The following is a 21,923-nucleotide window of genomic DNA, read 5'->3' as shown; positions in this document are numbered from 1 at the left end:
CACTTAGAATAATCAGATGGAAGTTGTTTGAGTTGTGTGAATGATATGAGCTTAAGGTGGCTATTTATAGCCAATGCCAAGCATCTTTGATCATTACAACTCTTACAATCAGACCAGAGGTGATGGTAGGTGTCCCCTAAGTGTTATGGGTCGAGCATAGGGTGCCCATGCCCCATAATTATGTGCATGATCGTTCACAAGCTCCAAAAGTCAAGAAACTACAAGGTTTCTGCATCTGGGCACTTTACGCGGCCCGCATGGGAGTTCCCATGCTTTCTAATGCGGGTCGCCTAAAGGTTAAGAAATCAGGCGAGTTAGTGAGGAGGCTCGCGGCCCGCCTCGACTTATGTCTAAACCTTACGCGGGTCGCGTGAGGTTATATTTTCTGAATTTTTCAAATCTTTTATAATGATTACAGAATCGGGCCATTAATAACGAAATCTTTCGTAATGATTTACCTGACCTTTCGGTTTTGAAGGGGTAACTTTGCGGTTTGGCCCTCGGTTATTTACCGATAGGGGCCTCGTGTTAATTACCCGCATTATTAAGTCCCCGGTTTATTTATTAATTATATTGGAAAGCCTTAACTTTCACTGTTGACGCTTTTAACCCTTCTTCTACGAATTCGATCGTAACTTTCTCGTTTCATATCGAAACTTCGCGAAATTCATATATGTTATTTTAGTGAGGGTATAATACCGTTACAAAGTCTTTGGAACGTTAAAGGGTCACTCAGAGGTATTATTAAACATGTTGGCACAGTTAACCCCTGTAGTTTGTAATCTCTCACTTTCTTCCGCGTTTTATTTTTTTTGTACGATCTATAATTTATTCGTTTGAAGGTTTAAGCATTATTTAGGGATACTATACAGTATACTTACCCTGGTTGACATTTATAACCCTCGAATTTATATACTTTCAAGGTTTGTCAAAATTAGTCCTTTATTTATTATAGATGCCACGTGTAAACAAATGACACGTGTTAACACATCATTGGACACAAAAATTCGAGGTGTTACAGAAAAGTTCTCAACTTTTAACTTGAGCCGGGTTGGAATACGTGTAACGGCTTGGGGAGCCGTGTCAGTTGGCCAAAATTGAAAAAACGGCGCTGACTTGGCTATTTTCGTGATTTCCCCTTTATTTTATTGTAGCATTATGATAGATATAGATCAAAACCAAAGTAATCGGGTAATCTATTTTATTATGTTGTGCATGGTTCCGTCGGTTTGGTTATTATCCTCAACCGAAGCCGAAACCAAAGTCATCGGTTATTCTATTTTATTAACCAATGGGTTTTCGGTTACTCACTTCGGTTTATTCGGTTAGATTGACGGTTTTTTGTTTAATTAATTTAATTTTAGTTAGTAGCAAAAACCTAATTTGGGCTAAAACTTTTGCTTAGAAATATATGAAATTGGGGTATAGATATATGAAATGGTGATATAAATATGAAATATATAAATTAGAGATATAAAAGCTAGAAATATATGAAAATATGAATGATTCGGTTCGGTTCAGCTAATTTTCGTTAAACGAGAGTACAAAAAAATTGATAACCGGTTTTTGGTTAATTCGGTTTTCAGCTAATTCAGTTTTCGGTGGATTTCAGTTCAGTTTCGTCTGTTTTCGATTTAGTTTAGGTTAACGATTTAGTTATTGCTCACCGATAACCAATTTTGGTTAATAATCGATAGGTGCACGCACGATTCAGCGGGAAATACAGACATTGCAATAGTGTGCATTGTTCGATTGGTTAGATTATTATCCTCAATTGAAATCGAGGTCATCGGTTAGTCTATTTTATTAACCAATCCGTTTTTAGTTAATCGGTTTGGTTTTTTCAGTTAGATTGATGATTTTTTTGGTTGATTCATTTAATTTTGGTTAATAGTCAAAATCAAACTTGGGCTAAAACTTTTGATTAGAAATACATGAAATTTAGGTATAAATACATGAAATGGATGTATAGGTACTTGAAATAGAAGTATAAATACGTAAAATGAGGGTTTAAATATGAAATACATGAACTGAAGGTATAAAAGCTAGAAATATATGAAAATATGAATGATTTGGTTCAGTTAATTTTGGTTAAATGAGGGTATAAAAATTCGATAGGTTTTTGTTTATTGGGTTTTCGGTTAATAATTTTTCAGTTAATTTCGGTTCAGTGTTGGTTAAGGATTCAGTTATTACTCACCCTCAGACCCTGTTAATCACGTAACATATCATTTTTTAATTAAAAAAACTATAACAATACTATAATCAAATTAAAGAGAATATAATACTCGTTTATATGGTGTAATTAAAAAAAAGAGTAAATTACACGTTTTGTCATTTATCTTTGTACCAAATTTCAGGTGATGTCTTTTACCTTTAAAATTGATGAGTTTTGTACTTAATGTTTCCAAATGTTACACGATTTGTCCTTTAGCCATAACTCAGTTAGATTTTTCAGTTAAATCAGACCATGTGAGTTGCATGTGAGTGCAAATAAGTCATTTCACCAACCCTTCCACTTTTCCCCCATTTTATATCCACCCAAAATCAAGAATTTTTATCCTTTTCGCTTCTGGGGTTTCAAAATTCTTGATCTTTTTACCAAATTCAAGCAAAAAAATGGTGGGTGGGTCTGAATTGGAAGATTGGTTCTTGATCTTTTTATCATTCTTGATCCTCACAACATGTTGTCAAGCTGGAAATCAACAAACCATTTTCACTGTGGTTGGTTTGGGGTCACGTGCAACACACCTGGTAGGGTTTCTGAGTTGAGGTTATTTGGAGGTAACTTTGCTCAATTGGGTTCTTGTTTGAGTGATAAATATTCTGATCTTTCATTGCATGGGTTTGGGATTGTTAGGAACTGTCCATTGTTAAAAAAGGGAAATTTTTAGGTGGGAAGTTGTCTTATTTAATTGGGAATTTTTTAGAACTTAGGGTTCTTTCAATACCATTTAATCAATTTAGGGGTGAATTGCCGTGTGGGATTTGGGGTTTTGAAAATTGAATATTATTATTGATGGTGGGTAAATGTTTGGCAGACTCATGGAGTATTGAACGCGGTTAATTGGGGAGTGTTGATGCCCATGGGGGCTATGGCTGCAAGATATTTGGTGATTGAGAGCGGTGGAGGTTGAGAGAGGTGGTTGGTGATGGCTTTTGGTGGCAGTGGAGAGAGGTAGGAGAAAGGGGTATTTGTGTTATCTATAGATACATGCATATATATTTTGTGAATTTCAAAGATTGTCCTTTATCTTTATACCAGTTTTCAGGCGTTGTCCTTTATGTTCAAAATTGACGAGTTTTGTCCTTTATGTTTTCATATCATACACGTTTTGTTCTTTAGGCCTAACCCAGTTAGTTTTTTCAGTTAAATTTGGTCATGTGCTTTGCACATGAGGACATTTTTGTCAATTCAAAGGTTGCAGAAGCTTTGAGCTGCAAATCTGCCGTTGAACTTACATTTGAATTGACAAAAATGCCCTCATGTGTAAAGCATATGACCAAATTTAACTGAAAAAACTAACTGGGTTAGGCCTAAAGGACAAAACGTGTATGATATGAAAACATAAAGGACAAAACTCGACAATTTTGAACATAAAGGACAGCGCTGAAAATGGGTATAAAGATAAAGGACAATCCTTGAAATTCACGTTTAGTCCCTGCCTTTCCAAAATAGCATATTTGCTCCCTATGGTTTACTCGTTACTCGGGTAGTCCCCACACTTGATGAGAGTTTGTTTTTTCAGTTAAGTCCATGTAAAATGACTTAAATACCCATGTATATTATAAAAGAAAATTAAAACAATATATAAGAAATTTTATTAAAGTCAAGTGCGCCCTACTATATATAACAAAAACAAATTTCTTAAAACTAATCATATTCCCACGTCTTCCCCTCGGCCTCAACCACACCACACTCCACTCCACACCCACCTCATCCCTCTCAATCATCTTCATCTTCCTGCATCGATAAAGGTATCATTGTTAAAAATTACCCCCTGATGAGATTCTTTTGGGGGTAACAGTGGTAAGTGGATTTATTACAAGTTTCATTTGTAGATCTAACCATTCTCGATCTTGAGGGTGACCTGCAAATGGTCGTCCACATTAAATCAATTTGTTTTTGGATGATTTACTGAATCGTCTGTATTGGATCGGTTTTAATTCTGAAACTGATTCGATGAGTCTATATCTTGAATTTTTATTCCCACCCATCGGTTCTAGTTTGGTTTTCTATTTGCACTTTAATTTTTTTTTTTGTTTCTTGTATCTGATTTCTTCAGGGTTCAAATAATGGAATCAATTTTGATTCTGTAGCTGATCTTGTACATATCTGGCTAGTGAACTGTCGGAATCCACCAGGACCATGACGGGGTGGCGGTGGTTATGGGTTTGGATAATGACGGGTGGTGGTGGTTATGGGTGGGTAGGAGGTCGCCGAAAAAACGAAAGTGGGGCGGAAAGGTGGAGGGTTGTGGTGGTGGGTGGTCGGAAAGGGAGGAGGTTGGGTGGGAGGTTGCCGGCAAATGGCCGGAAAGGATGGAGGTGGGTTGGGTGACGGACGTTAAAGAATCATTGGAGGGTAGGTCGCCGAAAATTTGGTCCTCGTGTTTTAATTTTAAAATAAATTATTTGAGTTTTATTAGTGTTTTAATTATTTTTGAGTTAATTGCCCGGATGGTCTCTATGTAGTTTGCTATTTTTTCACCTTTAGTTCCCAACTTTCTAAAATTATATCTATGTTTCCTATGGTTTGATCGTTTGTTACTAGGATAGTCCCCCGAGTGGATGTTTGTTAGTTTGCTCAGTTAAGTTGGTATAAAAGTAATAAATTACCCTTACAGTAATAATTAATACAATATAAAAATTCTGATAACTTAAGTGGGGCCCACCCCCCACCACTACCTAACCCTTCTTCTTCTCCACACCTCACCACCCGTTTCTGCTGCCTCCACCCACACAACAATCAAATCAAAACCCACCAACACCGTCCAATCAGGTTTCTGAAATCGTCAAAGAGACTTAACAGAGGTTATACAAAGAAAATGGGTATAAACCAGATGCAGATAATGGCGATTATGATGCCAGGGATGGGGTTGAAGACCGACGGGAAGTGTGCAGATGGCAGATGAGGTAGTGGTGGGGTGAACGACGGTGTTGGATGGTAGTTAAGGTGACGGGGAGGCGGTGGTTATGGTTTTGGACGGAGGTGAGCGTTGGTCAGGAGTGGTGGTGGCGGAGGATTACGGAAGGTGTTTGCGGCTGATGTGTGTAAAATGCAACATATAAATTACATCAAATGAGGCATAAAACTAACCCTTTTTAAGTACTAATGTTGAAAAAAGTGTGTTTTTGTCTTCCTTTTGTATTTTCAGGATTAAATGAGCTCAAATTAACAAAAGAAGTAAAAAGACAGCTAAATCTAACATAAATACAAGAAAAGGATCAAAAGTGGACTGTCCGACCCCTCGACAGCATCCTCCCAAGCAAAACAAGGAAAACAGAAGGCTGAACACGCCCCGTACTCAGCGAGCACGGGGCCGTGCCCAAGAAGCTGCAGAAAAGACAAACCTGTAGAAGCTTCTATTGCTCACCACGGGGTCGTGCCCAGTGAACACGAGGGCGTGCCCAAAGTACTGCAGGCGCATTAATTGTAATTGCGAATTACAATTAATGAGGAGAGATAGTGTCAGACAGGCACGGGGCCGTGCCCAGCGGACACAGGGTCGTGCCCAGGCCTCTGTTCAGCCTATAAATAGGAGTGCTTGGATTCATTGCAACTCATCCCTTGGCACACCACCTCTCTCACACTTCATCCACCACCCACCACAATCACAACACCATCATCCACCACCTTCATCCATTGTCCATCATAGAGTGTGTGAGTCGTCTCGGGATCCAAGATTGATCGTAAGAGTTCTTGACAATCAAGGCCATGTTTGCCTAAGTCTCTTACATCACTTGGTGAAGACAAGTGTTTAGTATAATACTTTTTATTTTTAATCTTTTGCACTTCTTAATTGGTTTTGTATTAATGACTTTAATAACTAGTTGCTTATGTTGAAGGTGATTCTTCCTTATCGTTTGTCCATGGTGTCTTGGCATTATTTTACTGTCTATATAAAATAAAAGATTTTCACCATTCATATCTCCACGGTCTATATGGGGGGGGGGGGATATTCCACGGTCCTCCCAACCGCCGAGGTGATCCCACCTCGCAGACCGCCACCCAACAAGCCTGAGTCTGGGGGTAAATCCGCTACCGTAGGGGCATTCGGAACGAGCAAGACTCGAACCCGCCACCTCCGGGTTAGAATGCGGGCTGGTGGCCATTGGGCTGACACCTGGTCTATATGGAGGTATCTTGGCTACCTGGTCGGGGGTTAAGGGAACAGTTTGGTAAGGGTCTTGCCCTTGTTCAGCGTTTAGAGGTCCTGCAAGGGACCTGGGTCAAATTTAGTAGGACCTCCTTCAATACCCAAAGGTATTGGATGGCGGGGGTCCAAACTCTTTGATCCCCTCATAAGTTAACTACTATTAATACTATAACACGGCTATGTAGGACTGTATCCCTGCTGACTCAGACTACTTAGTCGAGGGTAACGTTACCTCCAAAAGAGGGGCCTACCATAATTTGTATTAATAACTTAATTAATTATCTTTCAATAATCCGACCCTTTAGGATTGTATCCTTGCTGACTCAAACTACTGGGTTGGAGGTAACGTCGCCTTCAACAGAGGGGCCTACTACAATAACTAAGATAATCTCTTAAACAAGTGCAAAAGTGCGAAAATAATCAAAGGTTATACTAACACACGAGTCGGATCCAAGTGATTCATCTTGTCTATCTGTTTTTATTTTTATTTTATTTTTCAGCATTTAGTTAGTTTTATTTTCTTAGTTTAAAAATCTTTTTCTAACATTTTGATTTGATTAGACGTTGAGGATAAACCGGTACTAAAAGCTCTTGTGTCCTTGGACGACCTCGGTATCTTACCAACACTATACTACGTCCACGATGGGTGCACTTGCCCATATGTGTGTTTAGTGTTAGTAAATATCGTGTTTTATAAATTTAAAACTTGGCTAAAAAGTGTAAAAAGGGCTTAAAATATATATCTAAAATATATTACACTACACACGCATCAAGTTTTTGGCGCCGTTGCCGGGGACACAAGGATTTTAAGAAAGTTAGGAATCAACGGCCTAATCATTTTTTTTATTTTCTTTTATTTTCTTTTAGGATTTTCTTAGTTTTTCAGCTTCTGCAGAGCTCAGCACGGGCCGTGCCTGGTCGGACACGGGCCGTGCCCAGCATTGTTACTGACAGGTTTTAGTTTTCCAAGTTACAGAAGGCTGACCACTGGGCCGTGTCGGTGCAACACGGGGCCGTGTCCAACTCTCCAGTAACTGGGATCTGGAAAACAATAACTGTAACTCCGACCACGGGCCGTGTTCACTGAGCACGGGGCCGTGGTGAACCTTCTGACCAACAGTCTTTTTTGTTTTTGTTGCAGGACTTGGAACCAGACGCCACCTCTACGTAGTGTATGAGCTCCAGTTCTAATAAAGACATAAAATAACCTCTAGAAGAACCCGAACGCTTTCTCAGAAAAAGACTAAAAGCTAAAAGCCAAGAGAAGGTTTCGGGGAAGCCACTTCCAATGGCGGACCAACGTACCCTCATGGATTATCTACGACCCACCGTAGGTAATCTCGGCGCCGCTATCAATGCCCCGAATGTTGAAGCCAATAACTTCGAACTTCGGACGCACTTGATACAGATGCTTCAAAACTCTGCAACCTTCCATGGGCTTGCGGGCGAGGATCCCCATCTACATATTACTAATTTCTTAGAAATATGTGATACCTTTCGGATCAATGGAGCATCAAATGACGCCATCCGCCTCCGAATGTTTCCTTTTTCACTAAAAGACCGAGCAAAAGCTTGGCTTAACGCCCTCCCAGCTGGATCGGTAAACACCTGGGATGAACTAGCCCAAAAATTTCTATATAAGTATTTCCCTCCCGCTAAAACGGCTAAATTAATGACTGAAATTAATACATATTCACAAGAGGACGGGGAATCCTTATAGGAAACTTGGGAAAGGTTCAAGGAGCTATTGCGAAAGTGTCCACATTACGGCCTTGCGATATGGCAACAAGTATCCACTTTCTATAATGGGTTGTTGCCACACACAAGGCAAACACTTGACTCTAGCTCCGGGGGACTTTTAGGTAATCGCCGCCCGCATGAAATATATATCAAATTGAGGAAATTGCTCAAACCAATTTTCAGTGGCACACTCCCCGAGGCAATAAATCCATTGCCCCGGGCGCCCATAAGGTTGATGAAAGCACTTCTTTACAAGCCCGAATCGAGGCCCTTTCTTCAAAAATAAAAAAATTGGAAATGACAAAAACGGTCTCGGTTATGGCTTGTGAAGGGTGTGGTGGGCTACATGAAAATTGGAGTTGTATGAAAGAAACAGACGATCAACAAGAATCGGTAAACTACATTGATAATAGACCTAGGCCGTCGGGTCCTCCAACGGGCACCTACAACCAAGGATGGCGAAATCACCCTAAACTTGGTTGGAGAGAACCCGGCAATGGTAGTAACCAACAAAGCATAAACCAACGAACAAACTTCAAACAATCAAGAAATGAGTCACAAAATTTCACTCAACAACAAGGTGGACGAGAAAGGCTTGAAGATACTATATCTCGCCTCATCTCTGACACTGAAAAGAAAAACTCGGATAGGTTTCTACAATTAGAATCAAATTTTAGAAATCAACAAGCTAGTATTCAAAACATCGAAAAACAAATAAGTCAACTAGCACAAAATTTCTCCGAGAGACCACAAGGCACGTTACCAAGCAATACCGAAACAAACCCAAAGGCGCAAGTTCATCTCATAACATTACGGAACCGCACCGTGGGTCCTACGGAAGGCCCGCCGCCTACCGAGGAGACCGTAACACCGCCCTTACAGGAGAAGGGTTCCCCTCCCTCATCAGAGCCTACCAAGGCTCCTCGAGTTTCGTACCCCGGTAGATTAATTCGTCAAAAGACCAATGAGCAATTCGTAAAATTCGAAAGTTTACTAAAACAATTGCATGTCAACATTCCTTTCATTGACGTCCTAACCCAAATGCCTAAATACTCTAAGTTCATGAGGGACTTCCTCACTCATAAAAGGAAAATTGAAACATTGCAATTAGTTAACTTAGGCGAAGAATGCTCTGCCCTCGTACTCAACAAACTCCCCCAAAAGAAAATCGATCCCGGAAGCTTCACAATTCCTTGCTCGATCGGGGACTCCCCCGTGCGTAATGCACTAGCCGACCTTGGGGCTAGCATTAACCTCATGCCCTCATCAATGTTCAAAAGACTCGGCCTAGGAAAAACGAGTCCTACAAAAATGAGCATACAACTTGCTGATCGATCCGTCAAATTCCCGCAAGGTGTCATTGAAAACCTCCTAGTCAAGGTCGACAATTTCATCTACCCGGCCGACTTTGTCATACTTGATATGGAAGAAGACACCGAAGTCCCCCTCATACTAGGGAGACCATTTCTCGCCACCGCACAAGCAGTGGTAGACATGAATGACGGAACACTCACTTTGAAATATGGGGATGATGAAGTAAAGTTCGAGGTTGGGAAGAGAATAGAGGACGATGACCCGGTCAATTACATGAAGGTTATTGATTCGAGTTTGGATGATGCTCTCCGACGGTGCAACATGGGATGCAAAACATTCCGCTCAGAAAACATATAACCTTGCCTTGGGTCTAGCCAAGGACCCTTATAAACGTGGCGCACCACGGAGGCAATCCGCGGAACTATCCTTAGTTTAAGTTTAATCTTTTAGCTTTAATTTGCAGGAATAAAACACACTCATGGTGGTCAAGGATGACAAGGGAAACAAGAAACAAAACCCCATGCACGAAAACAAGGCCATCCGACAACAATTTCCCGATTACAGTAAGTTCAGCACGGGCCGTGCCCAGCCAACATGGCCCCGTGCTGAACATCCTGCAGACAAATGCCCAGTTCAGGTAACTGGACACGGGCGTGTTCACTGAACACGCCCCCGTGTCCAGCCTTCTGTTTCTTTTCTTTAGTTATTGTTACTGGCACCTGAACACGGGGCCGTGCCCGGTCACCACGGGGCCGTGTCCAGACTGCCAGTAACACAAAAATTTTGCTTTTAACACCATTTTGCACATTCAATCAACCTAAAAATTTATTTTTGGGACACATTGAGGACAATGTGTAATTTAAGTATGGGGGGATGCTAAAACCTTGAATTTTGCAAGTCCTAATAACAAGCCTTACACAAAACTCTATTGGAACCGCTAATCACCCCAAAATTTTTTCAAAAATTTTCATTTTTTTTTACTTGTCTAAGTTTAAGTTGGGAATTCTAAGACTAACAAGGTTATATTTTTATAAGTTTACAACCGATAGCGTCGTGATAAAAAGAAGCAACATAAGAAAATTATGAAACGTCATGATAGGCTTAGTTAAAATTCAATTATATATACTTGATCACATAAAAACCCATTCCCACAAAAGTGAGTTTTGAGCCTTTATTGAGCATACAAATATACATCTTTACGCTAAATGCTCATTTTTCGTTTCTTGTGTGAATAGCTTCTTGGTTCTTACGACTCTAGAACTTGCCACGACAATTCATTCCCGGTCCTTACTAACTTAAACCCAAGTAAGTAAATGATGGAGGCATTACGACTAACCCTTTTTCTTTCAACACCATTATTTTTATTTTTCTTTTCACCTACCCAAAAATTCCCCCTAGTTAGCCCCTTTGAGCCTAAACCTTTTCATTTCTTAACCCAAAACCCTTTTTACCCACCAAAAACCCTTTTTATTTTTACCTTTTATTTTAGTAACAAGCTCAGTCTTCGTGTGATTAAAAAAAATTACAATGAAGTTAGAAATAAACAAACAAAGCTCCTCAAACAAAAGCTTGTTTGAATAAATACTTCATTAAAAATAAAAAGTCATAAAAACAAAATATTTTACGAAAACCGACGCTTTTTACGCTTTTCGCCTTTTTTCTACTAACCATTAACCCAACCACCCACCTTTAGCCCAAGTCTAACGCTTCACCCGAAAAGTCCTCCTGATATTTACAAAGGTATAAAGTTAAAAAGGAAGAGGATTGATTTCTTGGCAAGCTTATGATAGGAATAAGTTCCATGCCGCTCTCGAGTGATTCACTAAAAATACACCTTCGGCCGAGTGTGAGTGATTTCTTCCGTGAGGTATGTGAACTTGTATATAAATGGAATTTTAGAAAGGTATGTTATGCCTTAATAAATAATTTACCTTATGAAAAGTTTTTAATAAATCATGACAAATAGGATTGTAAATAAGTAAAAATAAAACCTAAACAATCTTGGAAAATCCCGACACTCTATGACGAGCCCAAAACCTTCTCTTCTACCCATTCCATTTTGGGAGTGTAAGCCACATATTAAAGAGTTTTGCTTGAGGACAAGCAAAAATTCAAGTGTGGGGATATTTGATGTGTGTAAAATCCAACATATAAATTACATCAAATGAGGCATAAAACTAACCCTTTTTAAGTACTAATGTTGGAAAAAGTGTGTTTTTGTCTTCCTTTTGTATTTTCAGGATTAAATGAGCTCAAATTAACAGAAGAAGCAAAAAGACAGCTAAATCTAACATAAATACAAGAAAAAGATCAAAAGTGGACTGTCCGACCCCTCGACAGCATCCTCCCAAGCAAAACAAGGAAAACAGAAGGCTGAACACGCCCCGTGCTCAGCGAGCACGGGGCCGTGCCCAAGAAGCAGCAGAAAAGACAAACCTGTAGAAGCTTCTATTGCTCACCACGGGGCCGTGCCCAGTGAACACGGGGCGTGCTCAAAGTACTGCAGGCGCATTAATTGTAATTGCGAATTACAATTAATGAGGAGAGATAGTGTCAGACAGGCACGGGGCCGTGCCCAGGCCTCTGTTCAGCCTATAAATAGGAGTGCTTGGATTCATTGCAACTCATACCTTGGCACACCACCTCTCTCACACTTCATCCACCACCCACCACCTTCACAACACCATCATCCACCACCATCATCCATTGTCCATCATAGAGTGTGTGAGTCGTCTCGGGATCCAAGATTGATAGTAAGAGTTCTTGACAATCAAGGCCATGTTTGCCTAAGTCTCTTACATCACTTGGTGAAGACAAGTGTTTTGTATAATACTTTTTATTTTTAATCTTTTGCACTTCTTAATTGGTTTTGTATTAATGACTTTAATAACTAGTTGCTTATGTTGAAGGTGATTCTTCCTTATCGTTTGTCCGTGGTGTCTTGGCATTATTTTACTGTCTATATAAAATAAAAGATTTTCACCATTCATATCTCCACGGTCTATATGGAGGTATGTTGGCTACCTGGTCGGGGGTTAAGGGAACGGTTTGGTAAGGGTCTTGCCCTTGTTCAGCGTTTAGAGGTCCTGCAAGGGACCTGGGTCAAATTTAGTAGGACCTCCTTTAATACCCAAAGGTATTGGATGGCGGGGGTCCAAACTCTTTGATCCCCTCATAGGTTAACTACTATTAATACTATAACCCGGCTATTTAGGACTGTATCTCTGCTGACTCAGACTACTTAGTCGAGGGTAACGTCACCTCCAAAAGAGGGGCCTACCATAATTTGCATTAATAACTTAATTAATTATCTTTCAATAATCCGACCCTTTAGGATTGTATCCTTGCTGACTCAAACTACTGGGTTGAGGGTAACGTCGCCTTCAAAAGAGGGGCCTACTACAATAACTAAGATAATCTCTTAAACAAGTGCAAAAGTGCGAAAATAATCAAAGGTTATACTAACACACGAGTCGGATCCAAGTGATTCATCTTGTCTATCTGTTTTTATTTTTATTTTTTTTCAGCATTTAGTTAGTTTTATTTTCTTAGTTTAAAAATCTTTTTCTAACATTTTGATTTAATTAGACGTTGAGGATAACCCGGTACTAAAAGCTCTTGTGTCCTTGGACGACCTCGGTATCTTACCAACACTATACTACGTCCACGATGGGTGCACTTGCCCATATGTGTGTTTAGTGTTAGTAAATATCGTGTTTTATAAATTTAAAACTTGGCTAAAAAGTGTAAAAAGGGCTTAAAATATATATCTAAAATATATATTACACTACACACGCATCAGCGGCGGAGGTGGAAGGTGGTGATACGATGGTGATGGGAGGATGTTGGGTGACGTGATGGGTGGTGGCTGGGGACTAACAGGGTGTTTGGCCTAGGTTTTATTTTTTTGGCTTATGCTTATATTTTAAAGTAGTTTATGCTTATTTTCTTTCATTTGATAAGCTATTTTTAAGTGTTTGGATTAGCTTATATTCTATAAGTTGATAATTAATAATTAATCTTTAATTGTTTGTTAAGTTATTTTGTATTATGGGAAGGGGTATAATATCATTGTGTGTAATGAGTAAAAACCCATCTTCTTCAAATAAGCTTATTCAAATAAGGGGGTGTTTGGCCTAGCTTTTTTAACAAAGCTTATAGCTTTTTTAGCCTTTTTTTTATAAATTAAGCTTAAGTTGGTGTTTGATTTAGCTTTTTAAGGTTATGCTTATTAGCTTATATAAGCTAATTTGAATAAGCTTATTTGAAGATGGTTTTCTAGCTTATTTGAAAACTTCTTTGTGTAAGAGCAAATTATATAAAATAAGCTATAAGCTAATCCAAACACTTAAAAAAAGCTTATCAAATGATAGAAAATAAGCTATAAGCTACTCTAAATTATAAGCACAAGCCAAAAAATAAAAGCTAGGCCAAACACCCCCTAAGCTAAAAAACCATGTTCCCATAAGCTTCTTGGAATTAGCTTATATAAGCTAATAAGCATAAGCTTAAAAAGCTAAACCAAACACCCATTAATGCTTATTTTATAAAAATAAGCTAAAAAAGCTATAAGCTTAGATAAAAAAGCTAGGCCAAACACCCCCTAAATTTATGTTTCAAAAAATCTGTTCAAAGGTCACCACAGGATGTGCATCCACATTGATTATTACCATATTGCAATTATCAGTTCTTAGTGTAGAATCTGATCCTAAACTTTTAGCTAATTGGGGTCAAAATAAACAGATTATCAGTTTTAAGATATAAATAAAAATAATATAGTTATTCTCATCAATAAGCAACTGAATATCAGAAACCACTCTAGTTGTACAAGTCACAGTATTCACTATGAAAAAACTGCATTCAAACACCCCTTAGCTGCAACCAAGATCTGGGTATTGTTGAAATATGGGTAGCCCAAATCACATGATACTTACAACTTACATGACAGATACACCCAAATCATTCTAGAATCTTGAAACTAAGTGTAATTAAGAAAGTTTTTGGCTAATATCCAGCGGAGAAAACATGTTTATGGATGGTCGGAGTTTAGGAATGGTGTCCGGCATGGATTGAACTTGGCCGGAGAAGAAAGCAGGGTCCACTTAAGTTGTTAAATAATAAAATAAAGAGAGTAAACTGCCATTTTGGTCCCTGTGGTTTGCATTTTGTTGCCATTTTAGTCCAAAATCCAAAAACCCTCTATTTTGACTGTTGAAAACTGATTATTTTGTCCTTTAGTGTAGGGGCCTTTTGGTCATTTTTTAAATTTCATTTTTTTTGCAATAAAACCCAGATCAAGAACATCATCTTAGAACATCATCAAAACCCAGAAAATTCATCTTCAAACATCATCATCAAAACCTAGAAAATCAAGATCATCAAAACCGGCAGATCTGAACCACCATCTCTCACGGTGTACCACCATCATCTCCGTCCGATCACCTTCTCCAACATCATCTCTGATCACTATCCATCACCATAAATCCACCAAAGCAACCACCATCATCTCCGATCACCTTCTCCAGAAAATCAAGAACATCATCAAAACCGGCAGATCTGAGCCATTACCGTCAGTACAACCTCCATCAACACACCTTCAACACAACCTTTATTATTCACCATCCATCACTGTAAATCCACCAAAGCAACCACATACACCACACACTCTGCCACTCTCCTTCTCCGATAACCACACACCCACACCTAAATTAGACCAGTAGTGAAATCAGGGGAGGAGAGAGAGAGAGAGAGAGAGAGAACCGGCGGAGCAGGTGAAGGAGGTGGTGGTTCTCCGACAATTCAGAACCGGCGGAGCAGGTGAAGGAGGTTGTTTGAAGAGACAGAAATGGCAGTTTACTCTAATACAAAAAAAAGTTATACAAGGTGAATTGATAAAACTCACTTCAGACAATTCATCGGCTCTAACAGAAACGATTTCTGGTTTTCTAGGGTTTTAACTCCGTCCCCAACCTCACGCACCACCGCCACGTCACCCTCCATGACGTCATCTTCCAGCTTCACTCGTCTGTGGTTTCAACGGTGAAATTGTTTGATCTGATTTCGTCTGACGATGGATTTAATTCACCGGAATTAGGTTTATCTTGCTCCTGATCTTCTTTCGGTAGCTTTTTGTTGTTGATTATCGGTAGTAATTAGGGCTTTTTGGGAGGAGATGTGCCGATCTCCTGTGGGTGCGGGTGGAGGAGTGGTGGCGGGTGTGTGTGGTGGCTAGGATAGAAATAGGGGAGATGAGTGATGGTGGTGGCACTGCAGATCTGGTATGGGTGTGAAGATGATGTTTTATTAGGAATTGATAAAGGGATTATTTATTTTAATTTAATTAATAATTTGTTATAATAATTCATAAATGACCATTTTGCCCCTGAAGATAAGGACAAAACAGGGGGTTGAAATTGGTTATTCTGGTCAAATTTCACTTTTGGACTAAAATGGCAACAAAATGCAAAGCACAGGGACCCAGATGTAATAAGTTTGAGATTTGGACTAAAGTGGCAAAACTGGCCAAACCACAGGGACCAAAATGGCAGTTTACTCTAAAATAAATGTGTTTTAGTGTTTTAATTATTATTTTTTTATAGCAAGGGTAGTTTAGTCGTTTCACACCAACTTAACTGAAAAAACTAACAGACATCCATCCAGGGGACTATCCGAGTAACAAACAATTAAACCACAGGGAACATACATGTAATTTTAAAAAGTTGGGGACTAAAGATGAAAAAATGACAAACCACAGGGACCATCCGGGCAATTAACTCATTATTTTTTCTAATAAGAAAGGGTAATTTGGTCCTTTCACATCAACTTAACTTAACAAACTAGCTCTCGTCCATTATAGGGACTACCCGAGTAACAAGTCAGCAAACCATAGGGAGCAAACATGCTATTTTAAAAAAGGTGGAGACTAAACGTGAAAAAAATGACAAACCACAGGGACTATTCGGGCAATTAACTCTTTAAAATCTATCTACTATAATAAAAGCAACCAAGTTTTGAACACGTGTCATTCATTGCAGGCATCCTCAAATTTATACTTATCTTATATTAACTAAATAAATAAATAATAAATTAATATTAAATCTTTTCATACTTTAATAAAATATTACCCTCAAATCTAAATTGTTAATTTAATATATTTTTAAAACAAATACCTCTCTTTCCTACTTATATTATATTAAATATATAAATAATAAATTAATATTAAATGTTATTCTAATTTATTAAAAATATAACTTTTTAATCTATCTACTATAATAAAAGAAACCAACTTTTGGACACGTGTCATTCATTAAAGATATCCTCAAATCTATACTTATCTTATATTAACTAAATAAATTATAAATTAATATTAAATCTTATCATACTTTAATAAAATATTATTCTTAAAGCTAAATTGTTAATTTAATATATTGTTAAAACAAATACATCTTTTTCCTACTTATCTTATATTAAATATGTGACAACCCTCAAAATTCCATGTATTCCGTACAATTTATTATTGATAATTAAAGTGCTTGACGACTGTGTGAAATTACTTAACTGCTTTCTGATATCTGTGTTATATTTACATGTGCATGTTGACACACTAATAGTGTACAGAAAAGTCATTAAATAGTCTGTTATGACTTCCTGAGTGTTAAAAATTAAAAACGTTGCAAAAATATATATATAAGACGCTTTACGGATTAATTAAGCAAGTTTAACGGAACAACACCGAACCGAACAACCGGACTTTACCCGGAACATAAAAATATTGACAAACTCATGGTTTATATTTTTCTGAGCTAGTTAGGGTCCCCGAACACCCTGACACCCACTAGAAATCACATAGCTAACATATATAAACATATTACTTGAAATCTAACTATCCATCACCTATTTAGTTGGAAAAGTTACAACCAACCCCCCCCCCCCTAACCGATTCGGTCACAAGGACCATACCCACCACACTCTCAAATCTTGCCTAAAGATTTTATGGTATTATTTTAATAGATCTTTGCTTGTAGTACTCACCAAAATATATGAAGTGATTATAAAAGCATGGCCAAGATCACCACAACCATACTCCATCATTTCACACTCCCTCACTTCACTCTCTCTCCCTTTCTCGGCTCACCCACAACCGGCCACCATACACCACCCACACACCACCCATCTTCTTGCAACTTCAATCCAATCCAAGGTGATAGCAAGGTGCTAGGAGGTGAAGTAGGAAGCCCGGTGTGCTTGGAACTCGAAAGACCTATCTAGATTGCTTTTATCCACCACTTTTACGCCTTTGATCTTCCCTAGCCTCGAGCTAGTAGTAAGTGACTCTAAACCTCTTCTTGATCTTGTCTAGAGTGGTTAATAAGCGTTTTGTCGGATAAATCGTAAACACTAAAAATCAAAACTAAAAAGTCTTGCTAGAGTGATGAACTTGTTGGTTAAAGAGTAAATAATGATGAAACATGGTAATACAAGATAAATCTGAAATATATGAGTATTAGTTTGCTGTAAATAACTTATAACCTGCTGTAAATCATTATTAGAATGAATGGTAATCATATGTGTGCGTTTTAGTAGCCTTTAGACTGATAACCGCTTGCTGATGTGTATTTTCAGCCGCCTTTAACAGGGTGTAAACAGGTCATAAACTTAACAAAAAACCGATATTTTGAATCTAAAATATGTTATTATGAAATACGGTTCTAATGGCATCGGAATCGTAATTTTTGGACTTCGTTTACTATTTTTAAAGTGTTAATTTGTAACAGCAACTTAAGCTGAATTTTGACAGCAATAAATGGGTGTTATACTTTCGATCATAACCTGAGTTTTGTGATGAATCGGACCATGAAATTTGTATAGTAGATGACAACTGATGCATGTGTAATTACCCCACTGGAATTTCGTAAATCGGACACTCGATGAACTTTTAATAAATTGTTCCGTGGACTGTGGTCAGAAATTCACAAATATGAGTTCAGTCCGGAACATGAATTTTTATAAAATATTGGTAATTAACCGGACCCCGATATTTTTACGCAATAAAATATGGAACGTTTAAGACATCCTGTAAAAATATGGGAATTTTTGGAATAATTTAACTATTTTATTAAAATGACCAAAAACAGCCGGTTTTGAATATAAATGCTGAATTGAGATAAGTTGTGACTTGCGTGTCTAAATGTCGAGTATGCTATTCGTGAATGATCTAACATGTTATATATGTTATGTGCATTATCGTATGTTTGATTTTGAGTGGGGAATGGATGGGAAACTTAGAGGGCATAAACCGTTAAAGTGATGCATGTTATGTGATAGATACGTGTAGGAACTTTGTGTTCTATTTGAAAGCCACTAAATGACTAACTAGTAAATCATACTAGGACGTGATTGACCGACCTTGACTGTTAGCTATATTGAGAATCTAACCGAGCAAACCGAGGTGAGTTCACACATTTTCTAAGGCATGGGATTCCCGGTGGTTTGGGTGTAACGCTCTGCTTTTTCATACTTTCCATAATTAGAAAGCCCGCATTGTAATGCTATTTTTGGAAATCTTGTATTATTGTAGTCGTCTTTTCGTTGTAAAATCCGAGACTTGGATCATAAATAAAATTCGTATTTCTTTAAATTCACCATCTACATATTCATACATGTTCATACGTTCAAATTCATTGTACATCGAATCCTTATTCGTAATTCATACTTATACGATACTTATTCACGATGCATGTCCATGCTTGTCCTTAAATTTTTGATACCTAAAAACCCCTAATAATATGCTTATTTATACAACGGTTAGTCATTTAATATGTGACATATACTTGTCACTTACAAACATGTTACATACTTGTACATTACACTTTTTACCTAGTTAAATCATGTTTTATTTCATATTTCACCTTGTTACAAGTTAGGGGAAACATTGTTGCATATTATTACACAACTTAATTAACAAAATTACTCATTATAATGTTTTAAAAAAATAAAAAAAATAAAGAAATATGGCAGCCCCAATTCAGCAAAATTCAGCCCCATATAGTTGGGTTTTGTGGGCTAGTTTCAAGGTGTAACCCCTTCTAAACACTTCCAAAGCCCAACCCATTGAAACCCTAATCCTTCCCCCTATAAATACCACTTATAACCAGCCTCCCTACCACTTTTGCAACACTAAAAACTCTCAAAACATCCTCCAAACCGTAGCTGAAAGCAAGGGTTCGAGCAGATTGACACCCCTTCACGAAAATGAGCATAACTCACTCAATTCTTATCCGATTCACTCGATTCTTTTTCCTACTACTTTGTATTGACCTTATCTACGTTTCCATGGGTTTTTCACAGTAAATAAGTCCATGGAATGTCCCCAAATAGGCTCCAAAGTGGGCTGTTCGTTTCTGTTTTTATCTAAACTTTGTTAAACTCATCCAACTTGTGTCTAACACATCTCACACCTATGTCCTAATGCTTACAACCTCACTTATGCTTGGTTAAGCTTAAAAACAAGGTTGAGACACTATAAATCAGAGGTTAAAACCTCAAATACTTTCTGTTTTGTTAGGGTATTTAACCCACAAATCATGTCAAGCTTAGATCTTGATGAATGAGTGATTATGGAACAACTTGGGTTGTCCTACATACAATCCTCACATGATTTGATGATTTCTCTATAGTTAGGTTGTTTATGTTATTGTGCTAAACCTAGTGCGTGACCCTCCTTGGTTGTTTTTACATCAAGTGAAGTGGTGAACATTCAAGGGGTTCCTAAATGGAAGCATGTTCTTCCTACCCCATACATGACATCTATGATAACACGAGGTGCCTAAATGAAGATCCTAATCTTCTACCTCCTACTTGAATTATTGGACTAAATAATATGTAGTACTTAACCTAGATATATATATATACACTCATTCGAACTTTTGATGTTGAACTTATGTTTATATGTTAAAGTAGTAGAACATCATCTAAGACCTAAACCTTGTTGTGATTCTTATGGGTGTTCAACTCATGAAAACATTATCATAACCCTTGTGGTTACCAAGTGTCATACAAGTGTTAAGTGTTGAAGATGATTATTTTCACATGCTATTCTCATATCTTACTTTTATGTTGTTTTAAATACCGAATCTCGACTATAAGCATACTTGAACTTTAACCCTACACATTCAATCTTCTAACCTCATCAACTCGTCAATAATTGGATAATTGGAAAGCATATGCAAACTTTGTGAGTATACTCGTATTCCCCCTTTTTACTTTATCACTTTTGGGGTGTAACATGTTTATCTATCTTAAACACATGAACATTCCTATAACATGCTTGTATACCTGATGGCTTGATGCTTTAAACTTGGATTTATCTTATGTGTTGAATTTATCATTAACTTCGTACGAGCCAAACCATGACATATGTAGCGCTATAGGATTAACGACCCGCCTCTTTATCTTCGGTTATGTCATGAGCATATTGCGTTTCCTTGGTTTGATATGTTAGACACATACCATGTTTAGATGTTTATCTTGAATCACATGCTTGCTATGAGGAATTGTTTAAAACTTATCTCTTGCTATGTATGTATCAAACTTGTATACTCGCCTTTGCTTTTGCATTGAATTGTATTTTTAAACATGTTACAGGTTGATGATGACGATGCTATGAAAAGAAGTAGCGTTGATGCCTAGATACACATATAGACGTTTAGGTTTAATATGTTGTATCAATTTTGCTTATGTTGTTATGTATTACTTTTGGAACTTGTTGTATTTTGAATTTCTTGTAATGTTGACAATTTATCTTATGAAATGAAATCGGATTATTTAAATACTTGTCACAATTATTAGCGTTATGATGTCTCGAGCAATCTTCACACTTCGTCTCATCCCGATGTTTCCGCCATTGGTTGGGGTATGACATTGGGAATGGGTTAAAGAATTAAAACGGAATCTACATATCCTACTTAGGTAGGATATGTACGGCCATCCTCCTCGGGTAGGATGCCAATATTAATCCTGCGTATTCTCTTTGGGAGAACTACGTACGTTCGTCCTCCTTGTGTAGGACAACAACCTTAAACTTACTAGACAAAACTCTATCATATGTCCCTCATTTTATATCGACTTAATCGCCGAGGCCAATGGCGAGCGGGTCATTAGTTAATAGCGCTATTAGGTTTAACAAACCTCACACCGTGCCAGTCGGACGGGCGTGTACTAATGGACTATGGCAAACCATCAGTGATGATAGACACTGATGTAGGGCACAACTTACTTGCGTAGTAGTCGATACCATACGGTCTAGTAGGTCACATGGGGAAGCCCCCACTAATCATGAAAATGGTTTGGGTAATAAAGAATGAACTGGTTAATCTTACTTTCAACTACGGGGTAACCCCCACGGCAATTACGCCAACGAAAGACAAACCACGTTTTCAGAAACAACTTAAAACTAAACAACTACACGTGAACTCACTCAACTTTGTTGTT

General features: G+C 38.0%; 1 long non-coding RNA gene across 1 annotated transcript; it reads left to right on the top strand.

The window, feature by feature from the left end:
- The first annotated feature begins 2,533 nt into the window (after positions 1-2,533).
- LOC118485493 lies at positions 2,534-5,384 on the top strand. Its single transcript, XR_004876358.1, has 3 exons — positions 2,534-2,784; positions 3,042-3,178; positions 4,287-5,384. It is a non-coding gene; the product is annotated as an uncharacterized LOC118485493 (long non-coding RNA).
- Positions 5,385-21,923: the final 16,539 nt, after the last annotated feature.

This window comes from Helianthus annuus, chromosome 13 (genome assembly GCF_002127325.2).
Source record: "Helianthus annuus cultivar XRQ/B chromosome 13, HanXRQr2.0-SUNRISE, whole genome shotgun sequence".
NCBI classification, from domain to species: Eukaryota; Viridiplantae; Streptophyta; class Magnoliopsida; order Asterales; family Asteraceae; genus Helianthus; species Helianthus annuus.
The sequence above is the reverse complement of the archived record's forward strand: the minus strand, read 5'-3'. Positions and strand labels throughout refer to the sequence as shown.